The sequence below is a fragment of the Zonotrichia leucophrys genome, chromosome 5 (assembly GCF_028769735.1).
Source record: "Zonotrichia leucophrys gambelii isolate GWCS_2022_RI chromosome 5, RI_Zleu_2.0, whole genome shotgun sequence".
NCBI classification, from domain to species: domain Eukaryota; kingdom Metazoa; phylum Chordata; class Aves; order Passeriformes; family Passerellidae; genus Zonotrichia; species Zonotrichia leucophrys.
The window spans coordinates 5,620,954-5,644,879 of record NC_088175.1 but is presented as its reverse complement, the minus strand read 5'-3'; the positions used below and the strand labels follow the sequence as shown (position 1 = coordinate 5,644,879).

The 23,926-nt window shown below is 39.3% G+C and overlaps 1 protein-coding gene across 7 annotated transcripts in view; it reads left to right on the top strand.

Moving 5' to 3' along the window:
* TRAF3 (TNF receptor associated factor 3) overlaps positions 1 to 23,926 on the top strand; it is a 70,224-nt gene that overhangs the window by 5,684 nt on the left and 40,614 nt on the right. The window contains exons 1-3 of one of the 7 annotated variants that reach the window (XM_064713573.1): positions 9,114 to 13,125; positions 14,370 to 14,607; positions 15,810 to 15,953. The exons of 2 other annotated variants lie outside the window; for them this stretch is intronic. The gene's annotated coding sequence lies outside the window, so the exon portion shown is untranslated. 4 more of the 7 variants (XM_064713571.1, XM_064713578.1, XM_064713572.1 and 1 more) reach the window with 4 other exon arrangements.

Sequence of the window (23,926 nt, the reverse complement as noted above, 5' to 3'; positions counted from 1 at the left end):
ATGTGCGAGAGAGAGAGATAATTAGAGCAATTATTAGAGGTTTTTATAATGAAGATCTTGTGTGCTGCACCAGATTGACTGTGCCCACTCTGTGTCTTTACACAGAGAGGAACCTTGTGAGAGTGGGTTGTTTGGTGTGTTGAGGCTTGTAAATTAATGACTTGCAGATGTAAGTCTTGATTTTTGCACAGGAAGTATAACTTCATAATTTTCATTTAACTTGTTCTTGTTTCAATCTCCTTCAAACCATCCCAAGTGACTCCTCTTCCTGCATTTAAGCTCTTCAGTTTCCAATGGATTGCTCTTGTCCATGCTGTGCTTCTCTTCCATCATGTTTTTCCAAACAGTATAAATGCTCCTAATTTCTCCAGCTGGTCCTTCTGATTCTTGGAAGTGACTTATTTTGACCTGCTTTTAATCAGATTTCTCGCAATTTTGGAGTTGCTAGTGGATGACTTTTATTGCAAGGTGGTTTCGTCCTTGCACTTGAGTAAAGTAACTGCAGTCTTCCCTTTACTTCCATTTATGTAATTCATTTTTTTCTTGAAATACCTGTTTCCAGGATTGTACTTATTTTCACACTCTGGCAAGTAATTTCTGTCTGCAGAATCCACTTTTCTTTGACCTCTCTGTGGCCACCTGATTCTGTGATTCCCTCTCTGCCCCACCTCCCACTCCAGGTGAATTAACATACTCTTCTCTTCCAGGTCACCAAAGATACACTGCAGTGTACCCCACTGTTGTCTGAAGTACCTGTGCCTGTGATTCTACACTTGCTCTTATTCCATCCTTTGCACTGTCTTCTGTTCATCTCAAGGATGTTGTGCTTGGGAATGTTTTTATCATTCCAGCTGTTGTGGTTGAACTTGGTTAGGATACCAGTTCTGTATTCAGTAGATAAAGGTAAAAGTCCATGTAGTTGTAAATTGCCATGTTCTCAAAATGTTACTATTTGGTAGTTTGAGTAGGAGGAGGTTGGATACCTAAATAAATGAAGACTGCTGAGTTGCATGTGTGCCTCTCTAGCAGTTGTGGAACCCTTTGATGCAGTAGTATTTTCATTGCATTCTCCAATTCAGTATTTTGGTGGGGAGCAGGGAATAAAGGATTTGTGCTAACTTCATTTGAAATTAATGGCATGCCTTCAAGTATCCCTTGAAGTCAGTAGTATCCTGTTCTCTGTCAGGAGCTGAATCATGTTTCTATCTACAGAACCTGAGCATGCTATAGTTCAGATTAGCAAATACATCTCACTACTCACCCATGGTGTCAATATGTGATGGAAATGCCAATGAATCTTCTGCTGTAGTTCAGCTGGTAGATATTGCTGTTGTGTTGCTCATACTGTTTGGCAGGTGGTTTCTGTAGCAGTTTGGTTTTGAGCATGGACAGAAGAATTCTCTTGCAATATCTAGGAAGATAAAACAAGTTTATTATTATTTGAGTATTGAATTTCATCAGATATTTTTCACTAGTTGGCACCATAAATTTCCCCTATTCCTCTTTCCTTCTTGCAAATTCCTGAGAACTGCACTTTCATTTTGAAAAGGATTATTTAGACATGCAACTTTCCATATTTTAGCCAGTAACATCTTTAGGGAGTTTTGGAGGATTTACTCTTTTGGTAGTTTGTGTGGTTTGGTTGATGTTTGGTATTTTTTTGTTGTTGTTGTGTCGGGGGTTTTTTTGTTTGGTTGGTTTTATGTGTGCTTTTGTTTGCTTTCTAAAGACAGATTTAGGACAAGCAAATAAATATCTACCCACTGCATTCTGTGTATTTTGCAGAGGAGACGCTCTCAAAATAAATGAGGAAGAAGCTTGGAATTATCCTGTTTGTGTAAATAAAGCTTTTAGTACATGTAGCCAAAGTGTGATGCTGTAATTTTGCAGAATTAATGACTAAGATTTTGGTGGTGTTTTTGTTTGTTTTTTGGGTTTTTTTTAATATGAACTCTCAGTATATTAGTTGACTCTTTTGAGATGAGCTTGGGCAGACAGACTTTGAAAGTCCTCTGTGCCATACATAAAAAGGCATTTATTCCAGAACAAGTGTCCATGTGCTGAGTTAATTGGAAAAGTTCAATGCAGTTGAACCCTTACTTACAGTGTTGTGTGTTATATAATGAACATGGAGGACGAAAGGCAGTGAAGGAAAACCGACTTCTTACGTGTCCAGTTATACATAAGTTCTGTCATGTCTGTTGGCAAGAGATTAATGATGGATGTTTACAGCAGGCATCATGCTGCACACTTTATTGATGCTTACAGTAAATTGCTGCACATCTTCCATAGGGTGTTTTGTAGCAGGATTGCAGCCTGAAGATATCTGGGAACGCATAACTTCATAACATCATCTTAGGTTGGGGTTTGTCAGTGTTCTGTACACTTCAGAGGTAGTGACATTTCTGTTTTCCTTTCTGAGGGCAAGTTGGAACATGCCTAAGGTAGCTGGAACTTTCTGCACAGTTATTGTTGTTGTGGGGTTTTTTATAAGTTTCTAACTAAAATCTTCCTAAAATCTTATCTCCTGGTTAAACAAAGGTCTTGTGTACTTAAGAAATTTCTGTATGAATGTAATGTGGATGTGTGCAGAAAAAAGGACCGCGATTGTCTGTGGAGAAATGGTTTGGGTTCTCTTGTAGCTAGTCAGATTTTATAGGGTAATAATTAGGCCATGTGCTAAAGTACCAGTTGTTAACACCTCCAAACTCAAATATTTGTCATGTTAAAGAAGGGGGAAAATTGGTGAGCTCTCCATTAGGTGGTGCTGCTGGGATTGAAATATTTATATACCCAATAGAAGCTGGCTTCTGCCTAGAACTATTTCCATGTCTGTATTTTTCTTTTTAAGGTCTTCTCTTTGTTAAAATACATTTTTCAAAGGCAGGAATACTTGCTAAGGTGTGGGTTTTTTTCAGTTTGAAGTGATTAGATAAAATACCAAAAAGACAGGCTGTCATCATGGGAAGGAGGTATGGAAGGAATCAATCATATGCCTTTTGTGTGGGTGATTTAGATTTTAGCAGCTGCCTCTGTTGTAGCTCTCATCTGTGCAAGTGTTGACTCCATTATGTTCATACCCTGCTGCCATGTAGATGAGGGTACTGTAGCATTAAAGAGCTGCAGTCTCAAGAAATATTTGATTTTTAAATCCCAAAATTAATTAGACTATTACAGCAAAAACGCTCTTGTGAATCCTTTGAGTTCCTATGATCTCTTTTACCCTGTCTACCAGCATTTCATTTTAAAGAGCTGTGTTGTAACTTAAACACATCATGGTGGTGTTTCTTTGCTTAAGCCCTGACTGACTACTGGCTTTAGAAGAACCTAAGGGAACAAAGATGGTGCCTGCACACAGAGGCACTGAGTACCATCTTAAATGTTGTAGGTTGTCCCCTGTGGTGTGAAGCTGATGCTCAAAAATTGAGATATGGCTAAACTCTTTATCTGCCAGTTCTACACAGGACTTGGCATCTGGAATTGTACTAAGCCCCTGTGATTAGACCCTTGACTCTCTCTGCAGTAGTTAGAGCTGAGATACAAACTAAATTAAAAGTGAATTTGTTCAGTACTCCTTGCTGGTAGGATTGCTTCAAAGATAGCAGAATGAGGTTGCTGAGATGTCTGAATTCTCCCACACCACAGAGCTGTAAGTAGAAAAGAACCCCAAACTTCATTTTTAGAAATGGTGGTGGCCAAGAGCAATCAAGTTAGTCTCAATAGGTTCTCTTTTCATTACAGGTAGAAGTATTTTTAGTGTGATTTACAGAATCAAGGTAACTATAACCAGCTAGCAAAAAAAGTTCAGTAGCATTAAAAAAGCACTGAGCAAGAAATGCAAGAGATGCATTTTTTCATGAGAAACTGAGACTAATCCTATTTTCTTTCTTTTGAAGAAGATGTAGCATAGCAGAAATCCACTTCTTAGAATTAGAAAGTTTAAATAATTTCAGATCTAGCAGCTGGAAGCCTAGCTTAACAGTCTTGACCTGAGTTTAACAGCTGTTGAAGTGGTGTGAGAGAGCCAGTGGGTGTTACACGCTCCCTTTCTGTTTTCAAAGGGAAATAGAGAAGTTTGCAAAAATCTTGGTTGGCTTTCTAACCTTGGCCATGATTAAAATGTGTGATTGTCAGATGCTGTTAGTTCCTCAAAATATAACAATAACTAACTAATATAACAGGTTCAAGTAATAGGCAGGGGGATGATTCTTCTTAATAATTTATTTTGGAATAACTTGGTATGATAAGTGGAAAATGGACAAATTGTTGTGTGAGAGAACTTGGCCATTAGTGTTTTATCAGTTTGCTAATAATAACTTAGAGCTGGCTAATGATGACCCTTAAAGGGGCAATTAGAAGATAGAAGCTGTGATATCCAGCCATACAATGTCGTATCAAATGTGAACTTGTCATTCCTTGGTTATGTGATTGGCTTGGTGAGTGGGGCCAAAGCTGGAGGTGGAAACCAATCAGGAAGGAAGAAAATTGTGCTTGGTCACCTTGAATAGAATGCCTTGATTCTGACATTGTCCAGGATGGTGTATGGAGAGAAGGCTAATAGTATTCTGCACTGTCTTAGTAGATACATAAAAATTAACAAAACCCAGCCTTGCTTCCTCCATCCTGCCTTGAGTTTGAAGTGATTAGGAGAGTGACTCTGTTTACAGGCTAAGTTTTGGCAATTAACAGGATTTGTCACTGCTTTTTGCTGTGCTTAGACTCCAGATTGAGGAATAATTGTTGCTCCTACAGCCAAAATGGCATCCAGCAGCATATCCCACTGTCATGTTGATCAGAGAGGACGTGGTCAGGACAGAGAAGTGACAACATATTGTAGTGTATTGAGATTGTGTCTTGTTTATTTTTAGGTGAAGAAGATAGTGAGGGGAGACCTAGGGGGAGTGATAAGAGCAGGGTTGTGATACACCCACCAAAAATGAGTGGGATGGTATATTTCTGCTTTAAAAAAAAAAAGTAAATAAATTATGAAACACAAGATTTTGCATAAATGAAGGATTTTATTTGCACAGGTATCTTTTGAGAAATGACTACATGTCCCATGCGCCTGGGCAAAAATTTATTGATGCGCAGGAAAGCGCTTGATAATAAATATGGATGGCTGTCCCGAGTTATTAAATGAAATGCTAGAGCCTGATGTTAAGACTAGATGAAATGTGTCAGGCTTGATGCTGTTACTGACACCAAAATGAAATCATGTATCTTCATCACTCAGAGTTGGCCCAGAGCTGCAGCGTACTGGAACTCACTTCCTACCTTTAAACCTAGTTTAAATCACTGCTGAACATGAGTTCTGTGTTATATGGTATTGTGAAGTGAACTGTAAAACCATGATTTTGTCATGACTTTAGGTTTGGGTTTGGTTTTGGTTTTGTCTTCTTTTGTTTTTTGGGTTTTTTTCAGTACTGCAAACATAGTAAATTTCAAGGAAGAGGTGGGAAGGCCAAATAAAGATGTACCAATATCTTAATGTTGTAGTCAGTTACCAGGGCTCAAGCACCAGAGCCTATTGCCAAGTGTTACATACATTAAATAAGATAGAAACAAGAGCATTTAGTGAGTGTTTTAATAACATTTCTGTATGGCCTTATTCCCTGTTGGAGCTCCCTGAGCCCATATGATGCATTCCTTTAACTGATGTCTCTCTGTTCTTCTGGTCTCTACTCATTTTCCTGTGAATAGAAATATTTTTAAGAAAGTTTTAATGTTCGGATGCAAGTGACTTTTGAGATGCTGTTTCCCTACAGCTACCTTACTTAACCAGATGTTCACTGCAGGAGTAAAGAAGCTAGTGTACAATGGCTGTAAATTAATACAGAAGAGTTCAGCTTCCATTGTTCTAAGATGATGTAGGCTATTAATCTGTTCTCACTAACTAGGGTAAGCAGAGACTTGGGGTCATTCTTCCTGCAGATACCCACTTGGTCAGTCAGTCCTCTAGGACAGTACCACAGCTTTGCTGTGACTGTGGCAGAACTAGTCAGACAATCCAAACTGACTTTAGAAGAGCAGGCAGTGTGAGAATTGAAATGAGGTTGGTGAATTTTCAGCATTACATTAACTGATAGAACTGATCTGCTGCCGATACCAAATGAGGGAGAAATGCCTGGGGGAGATAGATGTTGGAGTGTTCACGTGTTAAACCAGTGACCACTGCCTGCAGTCTGCCCAGATGTAATTGTTTCTAGTGGCTGCCTAAACACAGAAGGCGTCAGGGCTGTCTCCAGTGTGTACTCAGACTTGGGGGTGGTTGGACTGGAGGTGTGATGTCTGAGGGGCCAATGTGCCACACAGGGCACTTAGTCTGCAGGCAGAACACTGTAGAATGACACAAGTCTCCATTACAGAATTAAGAGTCTTTCAGGTGTGGAGTGGTGTTCTGCCTGCTTTCATCATCTCCTTTTGCTCATTCACCGGAGGCCTAGAGCAGGGGCTGTTCTGTAAGCTGGAACACAGCTGTTTGTTGCTGCTGCAAGGATTTGTTTTTCTAATTCATCCTTTTTCTCTGCTCTAGGTTTTTTATATAGTATTTTATTTGGTTTGGAGTTTTTTTCCTAATTTGCACTGGGTGTTTTTTGTTTCAGATTACTGTTCTGAGATTCTTCCCTGTACCATGTGGAGATACAGCATTAGAAAAGAATTACTGAAGCTTCTCTGCCATTATGTTCCTCTCTGAATCGAGGCAATGGGTTTTATGGTGCTACCTTAGCTTATAAGGGTAGCTCCAAGGGTTCTGAGCTCTGTAGGGCCATCTTGCAAAGTAGCAGATTAAGCTTGCTCCAGCATGATTTCCAGATGTTTAACATTGTAGGAAGAGCTATGCTTGCTCTTGAGATTCGAGTGGAAGACCTGAGGCAGACCCACAAAGCCAGTGTTTTTCTGGCTGTAGTTTTTTAGTGAGGCCAATCAGGAGCGCAGCCTGCCAGTTCATGGGGGTTGAGGGCTTACATCCATCCATGTGTGGGTAAAGATGGTGAAGTCCATGTAAGTACAGCACTGTCAAGACTGGCCAGAAGAGCCTGGTTGCAGGTGAGGAGCAGTGTTCACTACCCCAGGAAACAGCTGTGCTGCTGTTTGCTTTCCATGTGAACTGATGGACACATGGGGAACTGTGCTGAGCACCCAAGAGAATGCTTTGGTAATTACCATATATTGCTTTTTACTTGAGCAGTGCAGCAGCATTGCTGGTCTTGGTCTGTGTGTTGCAGGCATAGAATTTAGGCCTTCAGATGAATGGGTGCATCAGCAGATGACAGAAAGGAGCATTCTGTTCTGAATGTGCTTTTTTGTCTTTCTCCATATTTACAGGTTGGGTCTGTTGGGCAGTGGAGGCAGCCCCCATCACTAGGTTTCAATTTAAAAAGAAGCATATAGTTACTTGAGTCAGAAGACCTTTCTCATTCATTCTTCTGTTACCATCAACTGGCTTTTGCTGGTAAATCCATAGGTAAATTGTTTATGAGAAGAAAAATGAGATGGGATGTCTTGATGTACTGTGGAGGATGAGAATGTTTCAATAGAACAGAATACATTAGAAAGGATTTGCATCACCTAAAGCAGATAAAAAAATAAGAACTATAGAAACAGTTGTTCATATATTGCGTTATGGAGTGCCAGCACTAAGGACTGGCTGAATATGAATTTGATTTTCTGAATTTGAGCTTCTGATCATGTGTCCCCCTGAATACTTTGTGGCTTGCTAAGAAAGTTGTTTTGCACTGTCATGATAATAGAATCGTACTACTACAGTACCAAAACAAATGTGATCTCTGTGCTTTTGAAATTTAACACATAGGCTTTAGTTTGAGTAGCTTCGCAATTTAGTCTCTTTTAGAACTCTAATCCTGATACTTGTGCATGTATGATCCATGACATTAATTAAAAAATATTTAGTCAATTTCCAGCTTCCAAAAAGTTGTGTGATGAAAATGCTTACTATTAAGTATCATTCAAAATATTTGAAAAGCAGCAACTAAAATATAATTTGCATTTTTTAAATTGGTGATTTTTAGCAGATTAAGAGGAATAATGTAACCTGTGCAATGTTTTGAATTTACTTTTCAGTTTTTAAAGATAATCCTTAAACTGTTATCAGCCCTCTGAAGACTGAGGAAGGATTCCTTCATTTAAGCCACTTTAGTTTGAGTAAACTGGATTTTATTTTGTAGTGGTGTTGCAGCATGTTTTCCTTGTTAAAAGAAGGAAGGAACTCCTTTCATTTCTTTATTGACTGATGATTCTTGGCTCTCTTACTCGCTTTTACAAGTAAAGTGAAAATGGAAGAACTAAGATGGTATCATGCTTTCTTGTAAATACCTTCTGACTGGCTCACTAGTTTTCTACAAGAGTGGATAGAACTGGTTCCTTAAACTACTTCAGTTCTTAGTGTCCCAGCTCAGAAATGGCAACAACGTGCTAACCAAGATTTTACGCTGGCTAACGTGCTTTAATGCCATTTGGTGGTAGTCTAAAAGCTACCTCTGTTTCCAGTGTTCACGTTTCCATCCTTTAATATCAGAGTGTAAGTCTTTCCTGTGCTGAGAAGGTTGAAGAGCAGTAGAGCTGTGTTGAGAAATGGAGTGTCATCTCAGATAGTTTCTTTTCTTGGTTTTGGTTTAGGTTAACAGAAGTATCTTTGCATCTGCAGTTTCTGGAAATTTAAGAACACTGTGAACCTCTGGCCAATAAAAATTTTCCCATTATGTAAAACGTTCTTGTAGATATTGACTCACTGAGGCCTTCCTCCATGAAGTAAACAGACTTTTGCAATGAATTTTCTAGTGAACTAGTAGGTTTCAGTGCAGCTTTTTGATTTGCTGTAGTTTGTTATGGTTTAGTGCAGCCTTTACCTACTATTTTTCTTTTTTTGCCTTCAGGCTTGTGAGAATTGTTTCTGTCTATTAATAGGAGATGCTTGAAACCGACTTGACTTGTTTGTTTCCCAGCAGGAAAGCCTAAGTGCTTAGGCTTTAACTGAATCAAGACCAGCTCTCAGCAGTGGGAAACAATATATTAATCTATCGGAGCACAGACTGCAGGCTTGTGTGTCACTGGGGTTTGTGGTGGGAATTTTTTTCATGTAAACAGGTAGGTAGGAACGATTCTTCTGCTGTGTATGTTTTTAATATGTATGTTGAGAAACCTCATGACAGTTGTGTGAGTTGGGGTTTTTTTTTGGTGGGATTTTTGGGTTGTTTTTTTGTTTTTTTTTTTTAGTATTAGCATCATTGCATGACACTGTAAAGTACCTCATTCTCCTTTGCGTTTTCACATCTTTAAGTTGATGATATTTATTTAACAAACCATCTTCAGTGCCTCGGTTTGGTTTGGTTATGAATGAAGGTGATACCTCAAAGTCAGAACAAGTTTCATTCTCATTTCTGTAAATAAACCCTCTTGTAGCATTGTTCTGTCTCGTTGTGTGCCCTGCACACAATCAGAATGGACTTTTTGGCAAGTTCTGCATTCTGCCTGATGGAATTAAGTTGCATGATAGTTTATGGACACTGGGTTTTTTTGTTTCATCAGTTGTACTTGCAAGGAAGGTAAGCAAATTATTATCTCCATTTCACAAAAAAATCTTCCCCTCAGATGTTTGATTTCAAATAGATTAAAAATATTATTAGAACTCATAGAAACCAGCTTCCTTAGTCAGCTTTCTTCCTAATTTGGAAAACTGCATTTAACCTTACTTGCAAGAGGAGAAAATGTCCTGAATCCTTTAGAACAGTACCTTAAATATGTTTGGGGTTGTGCTTTCCTTCCTTGTTCCATTCTACTTTTTCTGGAGTTTAAAAACAAATTATGCTTCTATAAAAAAAGTTAGTCCTGTTTGCCTTCAGTTTAAAAGCTTTAAATTAGGAATGGATAAAAGAAGCGAAACGTGCTCCTTTCAACCTCTTGAAGTGAACATAGGAAATTCTTCAGTCCTTCAGGTGAGTGCTGGGGGTTGTGGCTTTGCAGAGGAGCAGCAGGTGATGCTCTGGGACTACTCTGGGGCTTTTTCCTCAGAACAGGTATGGCTTTATAAGGCTGGAAGGTAGAGAGGCTCTTTCAAAGTTCTCTGTATAAAGGGATAAAAATAAAGCTTTTTGCTACACTATTGCTAGATCTTATGTTAAGCGCTGTGACTAAGAACTTCTTGTTGGTAATAAATTATGTGAATTAATGATGGTGTTTAAATACAGAAGTTCATGTTCTTGTCACAATAAGTTCTTTTTGTAGGTTCACATAACAGTATAACAGGTCCTTTTTAGGTTGTGATCTAGAAGTAGCATCTGAAGGATGCAGGAAAAGGAAGTAGTCTGCTGGAATAGTTGAACACTCTTTTGGCCTTTTCTCTTTCTCTTTTACTCTCCCACACAGGACCATGAACAGTTTATGAAGCAGACTTGCTATCTTTCTGTAAGATTTTTTTCCCCCTTGGCCACATCTTCTAAGTTGGTTCTAGGTGTTTGGTGGTGTTTTCCTAGGAAGTCTTGTGTGCCTCTGTGCTGGTATGTGAATGCCTGCCAGGCAAAGCAACTAGGCTACACATGGCTGTCTTGAAGTAATTTTCACTGTCCTGAAGCAAAACAGCTTAGGAAGTGTTAAGGTGCTAGTCTTAGACTAACTGCAGAAAACAAAAAAATAATTAAAGATCTTATTTTCCTATTTATGTTTGGTTTTTAGGGGAAGGGATATTTTTAGTCCTTCTTCTTCCCAACTTTATCAAGATAAAATTGTTTTTGTGTTCCTTATTTCTAGTTATTTTTTCACTTTTGACAGTTCCCAGCTTAAGACTGGAGCCCTATTATACAAGGTAATACATATGAAGAAATGGGAACTTGGTAGGTGCCCAGGTAAGATCAGAGAAGGGGGATCTGTTCCTCAACAAAGGAGAATAGAAATATGCAGAAGTGCATTAAGTCACACAGAAAGTCTCTAATAGCTTTTCTGATCTTGTTCTTCTGTTTCAAAGCTAACAGGCCTCTCTTTCACCTTTTCACATTTGTGATTATGATTTTAAAATGTTGTGTGTTGTGTGGTCTGCAAACCAAGGAAGGGATTTGAAGCTGAAGATGACCTTTAGTGGTAAATTCTTTTCAATAGGTAAAAATTGGATATAAAACCAACTAAAACTTTGTTTGGGAGCCTAAACTGGGTATATATTATCCACTACAGGAATGTCAATGTAAACTAAGCCATATTAGAAGAAGAATTGTAACATCACTGTTTCAGTGCATGGGAACTCAGGAGCCCCTGCAAGGAGTAAGCAAAGGACTTGTGCACAGCTTTAAGAAGTTAATCTCCCATCTGTTGGTGGGGGAGTGGGTAGTAGTTGTTTTCATTCTATCTGAGTCCATAACTATGTTGCCCATTATATTGGCCTTTAAGGGAAAGGAAAACCTTCAAACCTGCCCCTAAAACCAGCCAGCCTTAGCACTGCTTGGAGCCAAACCCCCAAAGGATGCATCTCCCTCCAAACTCTCCCATTTCCTTCTGCTCATGCCCATATAACACGCTCTGATTGCTGCTACTGCCCCCCTCCTGGGGGCTGCACAGGAGGTGGGGAGGTGCCAGAGGGCTGTGGAGGTTTCTGAGCTTTCCATGTCATTGCCAGCAGGTGCTCAGCCCTGCCTAATGTTCCAGTGAGGCTGAACCAGAGGAGTCTGGGCAGGATGCTCCCCCAAGGAGGACCTGGATCTCCAGGAATAATAGGTTGCTGATGGTAGGCAGCTGGGATGGGCTGAAAGATCTGGCCTTGAGCCTGGCTCTGCAGGATGCAGAAGGAAGGAGGGGTGGAAAGCAGTGATGAGCCTATTGTCTCAAGTGAGCCAACAACTGGCTGATTGACACAAGGGCTCCTTGTTGCTCCCATTGCTCTTAAACACAGCTGTGGTGAGTGGAGGGGGATGGAGGTAACTCAAATTAGAGATTAGATTTCCAGTGTCCAGACAGGCAGTGGGCATAAATTAAGAATAAAAAAGATAAAATTCCATCTGAATACAAGAAAAGCTTTTGGCTGAGGCTGTGCTCAAACACTGCAACAGGCTGCCCAGTGTGGTGGTAGAGTCACTCTCTGCAAATACTCAAAACCCAGTGGGGTGGCTGTGCTGGGCAGCTCTGCCTGACCCTGCCTGGGCAGAGGGGGCTGGCCTGGATGGTCTCCAGATGTCCCTTCCAACCCCACTGCTTTGGTGAGAGCTTCTTTAATATTTGGATTCATTCTTTTGCTGCTGTTGTGGAACACTTGGGGAATAATTACAAATGCCCCTGCTGGGCACTTGTCTCACAAAAACTGCTGTTGTGTAATCACGGCAGTTTTAATTGTATAGGGAAAGCATCCAAGTGCTAAGTAGTTAATTGACTAAACTCCCCAATTTAACAACCAAAGCAAAAAAATTCACCAGTGTCTCCTCCTTCCCTGAACTGAGAAAACACCAAAGCATCCTAAACCTTACAAGACATTTTGGTTTTAATCCCTTAAAATATTACGGTTATGAGAATTAAAGGTAGCTTTATTATAACAAAATTGTTTATTTTCCCCACATCCACTCCAGTTTTTCCACAAAGTGCTATCCTCAAATTATCCTGTGAAAAATGAAATAAAAAGCAGGCGGGAACATGAGGAGAAGCATCAGAGAAAATGCTAAGTGATCCCACCAAACTCTGCAGTTTATGCCTTCCAGCCCACGACTGGGAAGTCATGAGATGATCTGAAAGAACTTTGCTGTAGCTGTGTTTCTTTGCTGGGCTCCTTCAGCCCTCCCCCGATTGCATTTTGCCTCAGAAAGACTGCAGTGCAGTAGTTGGCAAGGAGGGAATTACTAGGAGGGAAAATCAAGCTGTGGTGGCTCCTCTTGCAGTGTGGTGTTGCTGAGATCTGCATTTTGGAGGAGGTAATGAACGGCTGCCTTTGGGTTTCCAATTCAGAAGTCTGGAAGCTTGCAAAAAGAAGGATGTGGATAAGTTTCCATTAAACGTTCCTAGAGTGTGCATGGCATGCTGGACAGTCACTAAGCTTATTGATGCAGTGGTTTGGGTTTTCTTCTTGATAAAAAACACCTGCATTTTCTGCCTAATACTTTGTTTTTAATCCTCTGTGCTCAGACAGTGGAGAATAAGGTAAGGTACTTTTTGTTGACTAACATATAAAGGATAATGGAAGTAATTTCTATATGTTGTAGCATGCAACAATAACTGTGCTTGTTGGAAAGTAAAAGTTTTGATTCCCTTTTTTATTGCTTGTAATTCATTGAAATTCTTTGTAATAATTTTCCTGAATTATCTAGTGTATTCAAGTCGAGAAACAGTTATGTGTACTTCATTAGTATTAAAAGATTCTTTTTTAGTCAGTTTTCACTTTGGTTTTCCAATATAATACGGAATTATTTTCAAGATCAATTATTTTCAATTGTTCTGAGAATGTTCCTTTTTTATGTTAATCTTAGGAGCTAAATCCCCAGTCCTTTCTATGTCTTACCAATATCTTTGGATTTTTTTTATGCCAGATTTTTAAGGGCGTAGCACTGTCATAGTACTGCTGTTCAGCTGTGGAGTGCACTTGTTTAGTAAGAATGAAACTTTGGAGGCACCTTAATTCTCTGTGGTTTGGAAGGGGTTGGTTGGTGTCTTGGGAGGGAAAGGAGAGGCTGAAAGTGCAAAACTCCCTGCACTAAATTTGGATTTATACCTAAGAATACGAAGGAGCAGTGGCCCGGGGCCATTGATATGATGAGTGTCTGAAGTCAATATCGGAGCTAAGAGTTTTAGAACTTCAGTTTTTTGCTGAGTTAATATGTAAATGTTTAGTACAGAAATTTGTGCTGCTTTCATGACACCTGTAGGTATAATGGGCTGACTTGTAATTTATATACTGTTTTGGTGGGGAAAGCGTACAGTTGCAGATCTCCTTTTTCTTTGAGTAAGCATTTATTCTTGGAGTTTTCTGTAAATCTCAGTGCTGGGCTCTTTTTCCAGGTACTGTGTTTCTAGAATGAGCCAGATTGAGCTTTCATTGGCCTGTGTGTGTTTTGCCAGAATCTGTAACCACTCATTAGTGGTTACCAATCATTACTTACTATGATTGTGGTCCAAAGTAGCATTGCTGCTACTTTGTTAGCAGCAGTAGCCTTTCCTTTCCACTTCCTGAGGACCAAAGGTGAATTGTAGCGCATGACCAAGATCAAAAAAACTCAGAAAGCCACAAAACCCCAGTTTTATAGCTGTGGAAGTTTGTGGCATTCCTCCTTTGTGGCTATCTTAGTCTCGTGGTACAAAGTCCCGCACTTCAGCTGTGGCAAGGGGAGCGAAGTCCCGGCGCGTGTGGGGTCAGGTAAGCATTTCTGTGACACTGTGACCTTCCGTAGCCAGCTGTGTGACTGCCGAGGCCAAGCTGTGTGACTGTGAGGCCCGTCGGTGTGCCTGTGGCTGCTGAGGCCCCTCGTGTCCCCAGCTGTGTGCAGGATGGCAGCGGGGAGCGCTCTGCCCGGCCGGGCCCTCGCTGCCGGCCTGCCCCTGCCCCGGCCCGCCCGCCAACGTCGCTGCCCTGGCACCGCGGAGTGACCGCCCGGCTTGGCCTCAGCGCCCTCCTGGACTCGGGGCTAGGTGGGTGCAAAGTGCACTGACAAGAGTCAAACTGCTGAAATTCCTGGGAAATTTTGTGCCTTGGCTCTGTATTGTACATGGCCAGGTGAGGTTGCTGCTGTGCGCTCACAAAATTTGGCCTTGACGCATAAGGGTGAGAGAGGCTTGTGGTAGATAGGGTCAGGCGTTCAGAAGATCTTGCAATGTTACGGGAAGACAGGGCCCCTGTTCCCTTAGATACGAAAATTAACATAGGAATGCAGCCCCCTAAACCACATGCCAGTAATTTTCCATTCCTACCCAGTAAATTTCCACTCCTTACTAACCATAGATAGTAAAGACAGACCCCCCTCTGATGTAAGAAAACCCCTAGATTATAAAACCCCACGAGAAGAAATAATAAAAGCCTTTAACCGTCCACCACATTAGTGTCTGCGTACTCTTTAGCCCGAGCGACCCTAGAGAGTTTAAGTCGCTGTGCCGCTTCCTCAAAACCAAGTCACCTACCTTGTATCAAAAAGCAATAGAGGCTGTGGCGCTTCAGACTTGTGTGGTGGTGGCCTGGGCACTGTGGTAGCATTTGTTGAACTTTATGCATTCCTAAACATGGGAGTATAGATATTGATGAAGATTTCTATTAATTATGCTCTTGGACCATTTTCTTCTTTTTCTCTGTGCTTGTAAAAATCCCAGGATCAAACAAAACTTCCCCAAACTAAGTTGCTTGCTTGTAATGACCTCTTGGAATATTGTTGTGGGGTGCTCTGCTCTGCAGAACACTTAATTGCTTTCCCAGAATTGAGTTGGTGTTTTCAAATGGAATTTATCTGACTTTCCAAGAAAATGGCACTGCTTTGAAGGTTTTCTACAGTCTGTAATGACCCATATTGTATCTGGGTGAAGAAGTTTTTGTGTGTGCGTGAAAGCAAGAAATTATAGCTGTGATTTTAACTGTGCATGCCCTCCTTTAATGCTATTTTGTTGAGTCATTTGTGAGCAATACTGGAGGAGAAGAAAACAATAGTTTAAAAATCATGTTGATATGCTTTGTGTACTGTTCTTTGTTATTTATCTTTGTTACATTTAGATTATTTTTAAAGTTCATCATTAAGTATTAGTTTGATGGTCTAATTAAACTAAAGAAGTAACTTGATGGATTCTGAGAAGCCTGTTACAGTGTTTTTGAATGAAGGTAATGTAACTCAAACTCTTTCTTTCTTCAGGGCAAAGAAAGAAACCAGGCAGACTGTAGCAAAGCTCCCTTTATTGGCAGGAGTAAAGAGAGCCCTATCAGAGCATTGAGAAAGCCTATTCTCCTTTCTTCTCAAGCCACGGATCAAATGAGATTCAGATAAAACAAAGGAAATGTAAGCAATCAGAGAGTCTTCCAAATTTGGGGGAGGTGTGGGAAGAGGAGAAGTATACAGATTTGATCCAGAAAGCTGCTGCATGGACTTTGGAAATCAAGAGCTTTTATTTAAGCTAACAACTCAGTTTTTAATATTATAGTTTCTTCAGTTGTCTGTGAAGGAGAATTTTTACATGAGAAGCAACATATAATTTCCAGACTGATAGAGAGTTTACATGTTAGCAGGTAATTAGGGAAGAGGTTAGAAAAAGCAATAAGAACAGAGGCTGGACAAGAACTGTAAAGGATTTCAACCTTTATGCCACTCTGGCAGCATCTGTGGTACCAAAGAGGTATTTAAATGGGAAAGGGTTCTGTAACCTGTTCTTAAGGTGAACCTTTTCTAAAGGTTAGAGCCTAAGAAAATACATACATTTATTGGAATTGTGTTACTGTGAGTTTGGACACTCACCTTTAAACTTCTAATACTTGTAACTTGGATTGTGTGTTACCTGAAATTGTATTCACATGTATGGCTTGTTCTTTGGTGGCACTGCCACTGCTTTCTGTGGCTCTGATATGGTAAAGCCTTTCCTTTTGTTTTTTTAGCTGCTGGGAAAATTCTCATATTTGTCAAACATGAAAAATTGACAGCATTAGATAAACTCTGAAGGAGATTTGTTTGGAATTACAATTTGATATACTTTCTCTCAAAGGCTTCTTTTGCCTTGTGTTTGAGTGCATAGCTGAAATGGGCTGTACTCAATCCAAGCTTCATAAGCTTGCTAGGTACTGGTTAGGAGACAAATTGCTGCTACATTTATTAAGGATATAATGATTTTTATTTCTCATAAAGCATGAATATTTGGGTAGACGAGAACATTTTACCTAAGCAGTCTTTCTATTGCCATGAAGTAGTTGCTTGGAAATCTGCTTTCCTTTGGTTTTAATTCTAGTCATGCACATAATATTTCCTCCTCTACTTCAAAAATGTAATACAGTCTTTGTGAGAATGAGCATTTATTTTGATGACCTTGGTCTGAATTTTCATGTGCAATCCTTTCAGCAATTCATCATTGCACTGCTGATAGGATGAAAAATAGATTTTTACAATATATTCTCCTGGCATCTGTGTTGTTGATTTTTTTGTAGTCCATTAAAGTAAACCTTGAATGTGGTAGTGGAGAGCTTGATTGAAATTCCTGGTCAAAACTGAGCAGATGAGAGAAAAAAGGGGCTATACAGAGGAAGTGTATAAATACAAAAAGTTTGTACTAAGAGAGATGATCTCTTATGCGTCTATTACATTCAGCTTAGGCCACTTTTAAAATAAAGTTATCTTGAGATGGTTTTAAAAAACTGGGTGATGACATATCATTAAAGATGTACAATTTTCTTCTGGGAAGTGAGAAGATAACTTAGGATTGTCCTCTCTCAGCTGAACTTAAGACACTATGAATTTGCCTTAATTACAGCTGTTGCCAGCCCTCTGTGTTGTGTTGGTGCACTGATGAAGTCCCTTATTTCCCTGAGACACAGAGGCTGTTTGGATTGATAACAAAACCCATCCTTGTTCCAAAGTGGAGTGGCCTTCACTGTAACTAATCTCAGCTATCAGCAGCACAGCTGTCAGTGAATAAGTATAATTCTGATGCAGTCCATACCCTGGAGAATAAATTGGCAAAGTAGTAAGACTATATAAAGATAAAAATGCAGTGTGAGTTTACATATACCTAGTTTAATGATTTTCTTTTTTTCCCCCTGAATAACTGTCTTGGAAAATGGAAAATTGTTTTTAAAAGCCCCAAGACAAAGAAAACCCACTTTTTGACACTATGATGCTTGTCTAACCTGTAGAACTCACTGTTCTGATATAACACTAAGAATTTGCTGCTCTTGGCCTCAAAATAATTGCTTGTAGATTTAGCAGATGTGTAGAGGAAATGGGAATCATGCTTAACAGAGTCTTTGGAGTTACCTCCTCCCCCTTTTTCTCCCTCTTGCCTATCCACTAGTGCATTATAGATATTATATAATGATGGAGAACAGTTCCAGGAACTGGTTTGAGCCTGGCTTGATGGATCAATATTACAACATTTTTAATGTATTTTGTGACTTTATGCCACATTGCAGGAAGTGCATTTATATGTATTCTGAATTGGATTGAGTTGGACGCTCTTTTGGGATCTTGTAAAGGCAACCATGAAAGAACTTCCAAAACAGTGTGAAGCAGGTTGAAGAAAGAAAGGATTCTTCTCAGAAGCATTTATAATGTTAAGGTGGTAGTTCTCCTTACATAGAGAGGTGCAGATTTGTCTTTAATATTACACCTGGTGTTTTCAGGTCCTGCAATTGCTTCCTAAGATAACAAAGCATTGGTGTACAGTTTAGTTGGAAAGTATCATGTTAAAAAAAAGAATGTCTTATGACTCTTAGGAAGCGTGGGCAAGTTATTTCTTTTTATCCAGACTTCTAGAAGGGTTTAGAGTGGTGACAAATCTTGCTAGAAGAGTCCAAAAATAATACTTCCTACTGATGTAGAACACTTCAGGCCAGAGATGGTATAAAAGGTAAGCAATGTTTTGCTTATTATACAGTTTAGGGAGAGAAACAAAGGGATGAAGTCTTAAAATCGTGTAGGAATTCTGTAGAATTGATGGGGGGAAAATTCCACACTGCTGTAATACTGGAAGCTTCATTGCCTAGATACAAGTTATCTGCAGGAAGTGGGAATCAAAACTCTTTCCTCTGAAGTGTCATTAGCAGTGCAAGATCCTGTAAGCTCTAATCCTAGGATGTAAACCCCTTACTCTATCAGTGAGTGTCCTCTGCATACTTTTAAATCTGGCATTTGCTCCATTTGTAAATTATTCTTTCCATTCTGCATATCTAAACTGTGCCTGTGTGAATCTTTATAACAAGCAGATAATTCTTTATGAGCATAAATTTTCCAAAGAATCTGAGTATTCTCATTTAGTTTCTAGAGTAACACCTGGAGGCTTTCAGGTTTGAATTTTGAAAAATAAAAGTGCATGTTTAAAGGTTAGATTGCCATTAATACATTACACAGAATTGCTTTATTAAGTATTTATTTGGTAGAAGTGAACATGATTTCATTAATATTAACTAAAGAAGCCCTCAGGCGATAAGCACGCAAAAAGAATTTTCAGCTAAAACTGTCAACTTTGTATTCCAAATCTGAAGGCACATCTCTTTAAGGCCTTGTGGATGGTGTGGAATGCACCAGTTTTAATGTGTTTCTGAAGCAGCAGCAGTACTGTACAATTTTATCAGAAGTTTCTTTAAAAGGTTGCTGTTGCTTGTGTTACACTTTTTTTGGCTGTGTAACAGTGATAAACACTTGGTTCTGGGTAATAATGTGAAGTTCAGTCAGAAAAATTTATAAGTTACTTTTACAACTTCCACACTAGGAATGTTGTAGAAGGATAACATCCTCATTGATTTTTGTTAATTCTCTTAATCCAGTACACGGGAAACCTTCAAAGGGAGCTGGGGTTGTTTGGTCCTTAGTAGTGTCCTGTCTGACCCAGGGCTGTAGAGGTGCCTTGTTCTCAAGATGTCAGTGATATCTGTTGATCTGAAACCTCCAGAACTGCAGTTGGTGTAAACCTGCAGGCAGCAAATAAAACATTTAAGGTTGGCAAGACAAAATAATACCATAGTTTGTTACCTGGCAAAGTAAATCACAAAGAAGAGGTAGAAACTCGGAGAAACTGTGAGAGAAATGAGGAAATTGCATGCAGGTTCCAGGTAAGAGTCTTTTAATTACACTTTACAGTTGGAATAAGGAACACTGTCATGCACCAGCAGGCATTTGTGTCTTACATGCACTTGGTCTCCAGTAGCACATTCCTAAAGTCTGTGTTCTACAGGAGGAAGCAACATGCTCCTGCCTTTCTTACATTGCTGGGGAACATGTTCTCTGAATCTAAATTTTCAGTTAGGGAAAGCACTGCTTTCTCCATGAACACCTCAATAAAGGTAAGAAATGCTTTAGATAGCAGTGAATGTGAAGTTGGGATTATGAATACTATGACAAGTCTGGGTAAAGGGTCTGTGACTTTCTCCTGAAAACTCAACTTCAGTAATACTTTTTTACTAGAGCTGTAGAAACTGAAATTTCTAGTATGACTAGAAATTCTAGCACAAGTGATTTAGAGGGTTTTAAATTTTTAATGTATTTTTTTCCTTCGTCCAGATTGTTTGCAAGTGTGGTTTGGTTGTTGGGGTTTTTTTGGTTGTTTGGGTTTTTTTCCATCTAATACAAAAATCTTAATAAAACTCCCACATTTTTCCCAAACTCCAAGATGTTGGTCATAGATAATAAAGTCTAACAGTGAAGTATACAGTGTAGGCATTGAAATCACTGAAGTTAAACCTCTGTCACTTCATTAAATAAGTGGACAATATTTTTTTCCCCATACATTCTGATAAATAATAAAATACAGGCAAATGAAAAGAGAGTTACTGTTAATATCTTTTTTCCTTTTCCTTCCTGATTAAGAAGCAATGGATTCAGACACAGCTGAAGACATCATCTAGAATGGTGGGAAATTTCACTCAGGATTAGTGAGATGTTGAATTCTGTGCAGGAATAAATGTCTTCCATGCAATTCAGTGTTCAGTAAAATATTCTGATGATGTCACATGCTGTGTTAATTTCTAGAGTTTGATTAGTATTTGGGGCAATATTTCTTTCTTAACTGCGTTCATAGTACACTGTGTTCACTGGGATAAAATGGAAGAGCAGGAGATGTTTTATGAGAGTAAGTTAATTTCCATGAAAGACAGGTTAGATAGGTTTTTTTGCATTTTGGATATAGGCTTAGAAAATTTAGTTAGAGTGGAACAAACTTCATGTGGAAGTGAGAGACTGTGGTTTTGAGTTTTCTGGTATGGTCATGTCTGTTTGCACAGCACTTCATTTCAGTCTTGAGTTCAAGAAGTGCCAAGCCATACTTGAAGTTGCATTCTCTTTCATTTACCAGATTCCTCTAAACTCTGCTGTGTTCAGAATTTCCTGGGAGGACTGTTTTTTTAAAGATGAGCTGCATTTTAAAATTAATTAAGTTGTATTTTGTCGGTATTCTTGAGAAGGCAGTTTTGCAGTAATTATTTATAATAAGCTTCTTGAAGTGCTTTGGGTTTTTTTCTTTTTATTTGCTGGTCTCTGACACCTTTGCCTTCACATACTTTCTTCTAATTGTAGAAGATGAGATACTACCTCTATTTTTTTTCCTCTGCTGAGATTTCAAGGCTGGATTCATTAAGAGCACAGATGCACTCTGTCAGGAATTGGCAATGCAGAGATATTCTTCATGCAGTTGGCAGACAGCAGTGTAGATAGGTAGACTCTGGTTTGAGGAATATCTTCTGCTGTTCTGATAGACTTGAAATTTTGTTAGATTTGAAGCTGAGGATCTCTTTGATTAACAGAAAGTAAAAGAATAGCGCTGATCTGATCGATAGGTCTTGGTTCAAGAACAATGAAAAGGTTGACAAAAATACTGCAGTAATTTTTTGATCTCTACTTGGTGATTTCAGAGATGAAGAGACTTTGTTGTTTTAAGATGCTGTAAGCAAGTTGTTACTGATTATTCATGCAGCAGATTTTTCTTGAAGGCACACTTTGGGAGGAAAAGGGGCCTAGACTGGTCACAAGAGGATGAGCCATCATTTTCTAGGACTGCATGCCAGGGTGAGAATGACTGGGACATGCTCTTTGCCTTTACCCTTGTTGGTCCTTGCTGGGGTTTGTTGTTGCCCAGTCAAGCAGGCAGAAGTGGGAATCATAGTGAGCAGTTGGGCTTTTGGGTGTCTGTGATTTGACACTTGTATCATGTGAACCAAAGACTTGTGGTGTGCTGTGCAGCAAAAGTAAAGCATTAGACCTGCTGTAAAACAGGAGTTGGAGGAAATCTGGATTGAAATAGTTTTCCATAAAAACAGAGTACTTCAAATGCAAATATAAGCTGTTTTTTCCTAGTTCTCTCTTCAAAGCACATTGAAAAACCATTTTGAAAGATGAAACTATCTTCAATTCCAAATATGATTTTCGTGGTGTTTCTGGGAATATTTTATCCGAGTATATTTCTTTTGCAGAAGATAAAATGCTTCCTTTGTAAACAGAGCCAGAAGTTAAAAAAATCAAAAATTCATAGTGTTCAGCCACTTCCCCCACATAGGACTGTCATATGTATCTCAATCATGGACTTCCCCTAAACAGCAGAGGAAGAGATTAAAGTATACTTTGTTCTGTGATCATCTGATTATCTTTTGATCTTTCCTGTTCTTTATCTGCTTCTACTAAAAGCCTGGTATAGAAATACAGATCACAGCTGGGGGTTAACTTCATAGATGAAATGTAACAGCTTTGTCTAGGGGTGCATGAGAGAAAAGAGGAAATGTACAGGAACCTGAATTGGAAATGCAGAAGAATACTCATCGTGAGCTTGGACAGCATTTCTCTTATCTGTTGTCTTGTGACCCAGGCTTTCAAAGCTTAAGAGGTCTTTTGATTTCTAAAAGATGCTTTTGATTTCTTGCACTTCAGATGACTTTATACTGTATTTTGGTAGCCCAGCGAGATTAGGAAGTAATTACTGAGAGCTGCAGATAGCAAGTGTAAGTCAAAATACAAACACTTTATTTTTACTGCTGCCTCAGGCTGAATCTTAAAGCTGTTTTGCCAACCCATGTGTCATCATTCAAAGGAATGCTGTAAACTTCCAAAAAGGCAAGAGCTGAACATAGTGTCACATAAAAATCAGCTTTCCTTAATTGCACTGGCTTACCTTTTCTGCTGTCTTTTTAGTAGATAAAATTTAAGCCCTTTAAAAGTTGTGTTTTTTTCTTTTCTCTCATCCAGTGAAATATGTATTTGACTAAATGTTAATTGTATTCAGCATATTATTGGATAGTTACTAAAAGTGTCAGTCCCTGGCTTCTTGGGCATTCTGAACTATGTTAATACTATGTTATTACTTCTAAATATTACTAATCTAAACTCTTAGAGCTGATGTAATTACTTTCCGAATCTGTCCTTTATTTAGAATCAGAAGTTTGTTACACTGAGCAGGAGGGAGTGTTTGTTAGAGCTCTTTTCATGACAGCATAGTCCAGCAGACTTGCTAAATTGAGATCCCTTGGATGGGGATGCTGTTTTGTTTAATCCCCTAAGACACTTCACAAGGCTTTTGAAAGAAGTACAGCCAAGGAAATAAGTAAGTTGAAAGAATAAAACAATGTAAAACATAACTTACCTTTTATGTTCAGCTCTTCAGTCATCTTGCAAACTAGAACATGGGAAATACACAATGTTTTTGATTAAAGTGACACATGGTTGTTCTTTTGCAAGAATATCATGATAGCATCTTTTGATTATGCTTCTGATTTTCTAGGTCAGATAGGAAAAGAAGGAATAGCCTGTACCTTCCAAACCAAGAATAGTTTTCCTATTTATTCAATAATTTCTACAGGCTAGAGCCTGTGGAGATTGTGGTGAAATATGGTTTAATTGCTTGAGATCATAGCAGTTCAAGTATCAGAACAGGCCTTTTTGCTGCCTGAGAATATCACACCATAATTGCTGCCATAAAAACTCCTGACAGGGGGGGTGTTAAGTGCTGGGAGAGGTTGCTGGGAGAGGCTGCAGTTTCTTCACGCAGGGAGTTCTGAAAACTCAGCAGTGGACCTGACCTGACTTTGAAGAAGGTCTCCCCTGAGCAGGAGGCTGGGCTGGATGACCTCCAGAGACGCCTTCCGAGCTCAGCACTGGGAAACTGCACTGATGAGTGGCTCTGGAGAGCTTGCAAGTGGCAGAAGCTTCCTGTGTGGAGAATGCTCAGTGCACATCTTCTCTGTGTTTTCAGATGTTTGGCCTACTTGCTTATATCTGATTTTTCCTGTTGGTCTTCATCTGTTCTATTATATGTATGATATCCAGGTCTTCTTCACAGCAAGGAAGGTGCA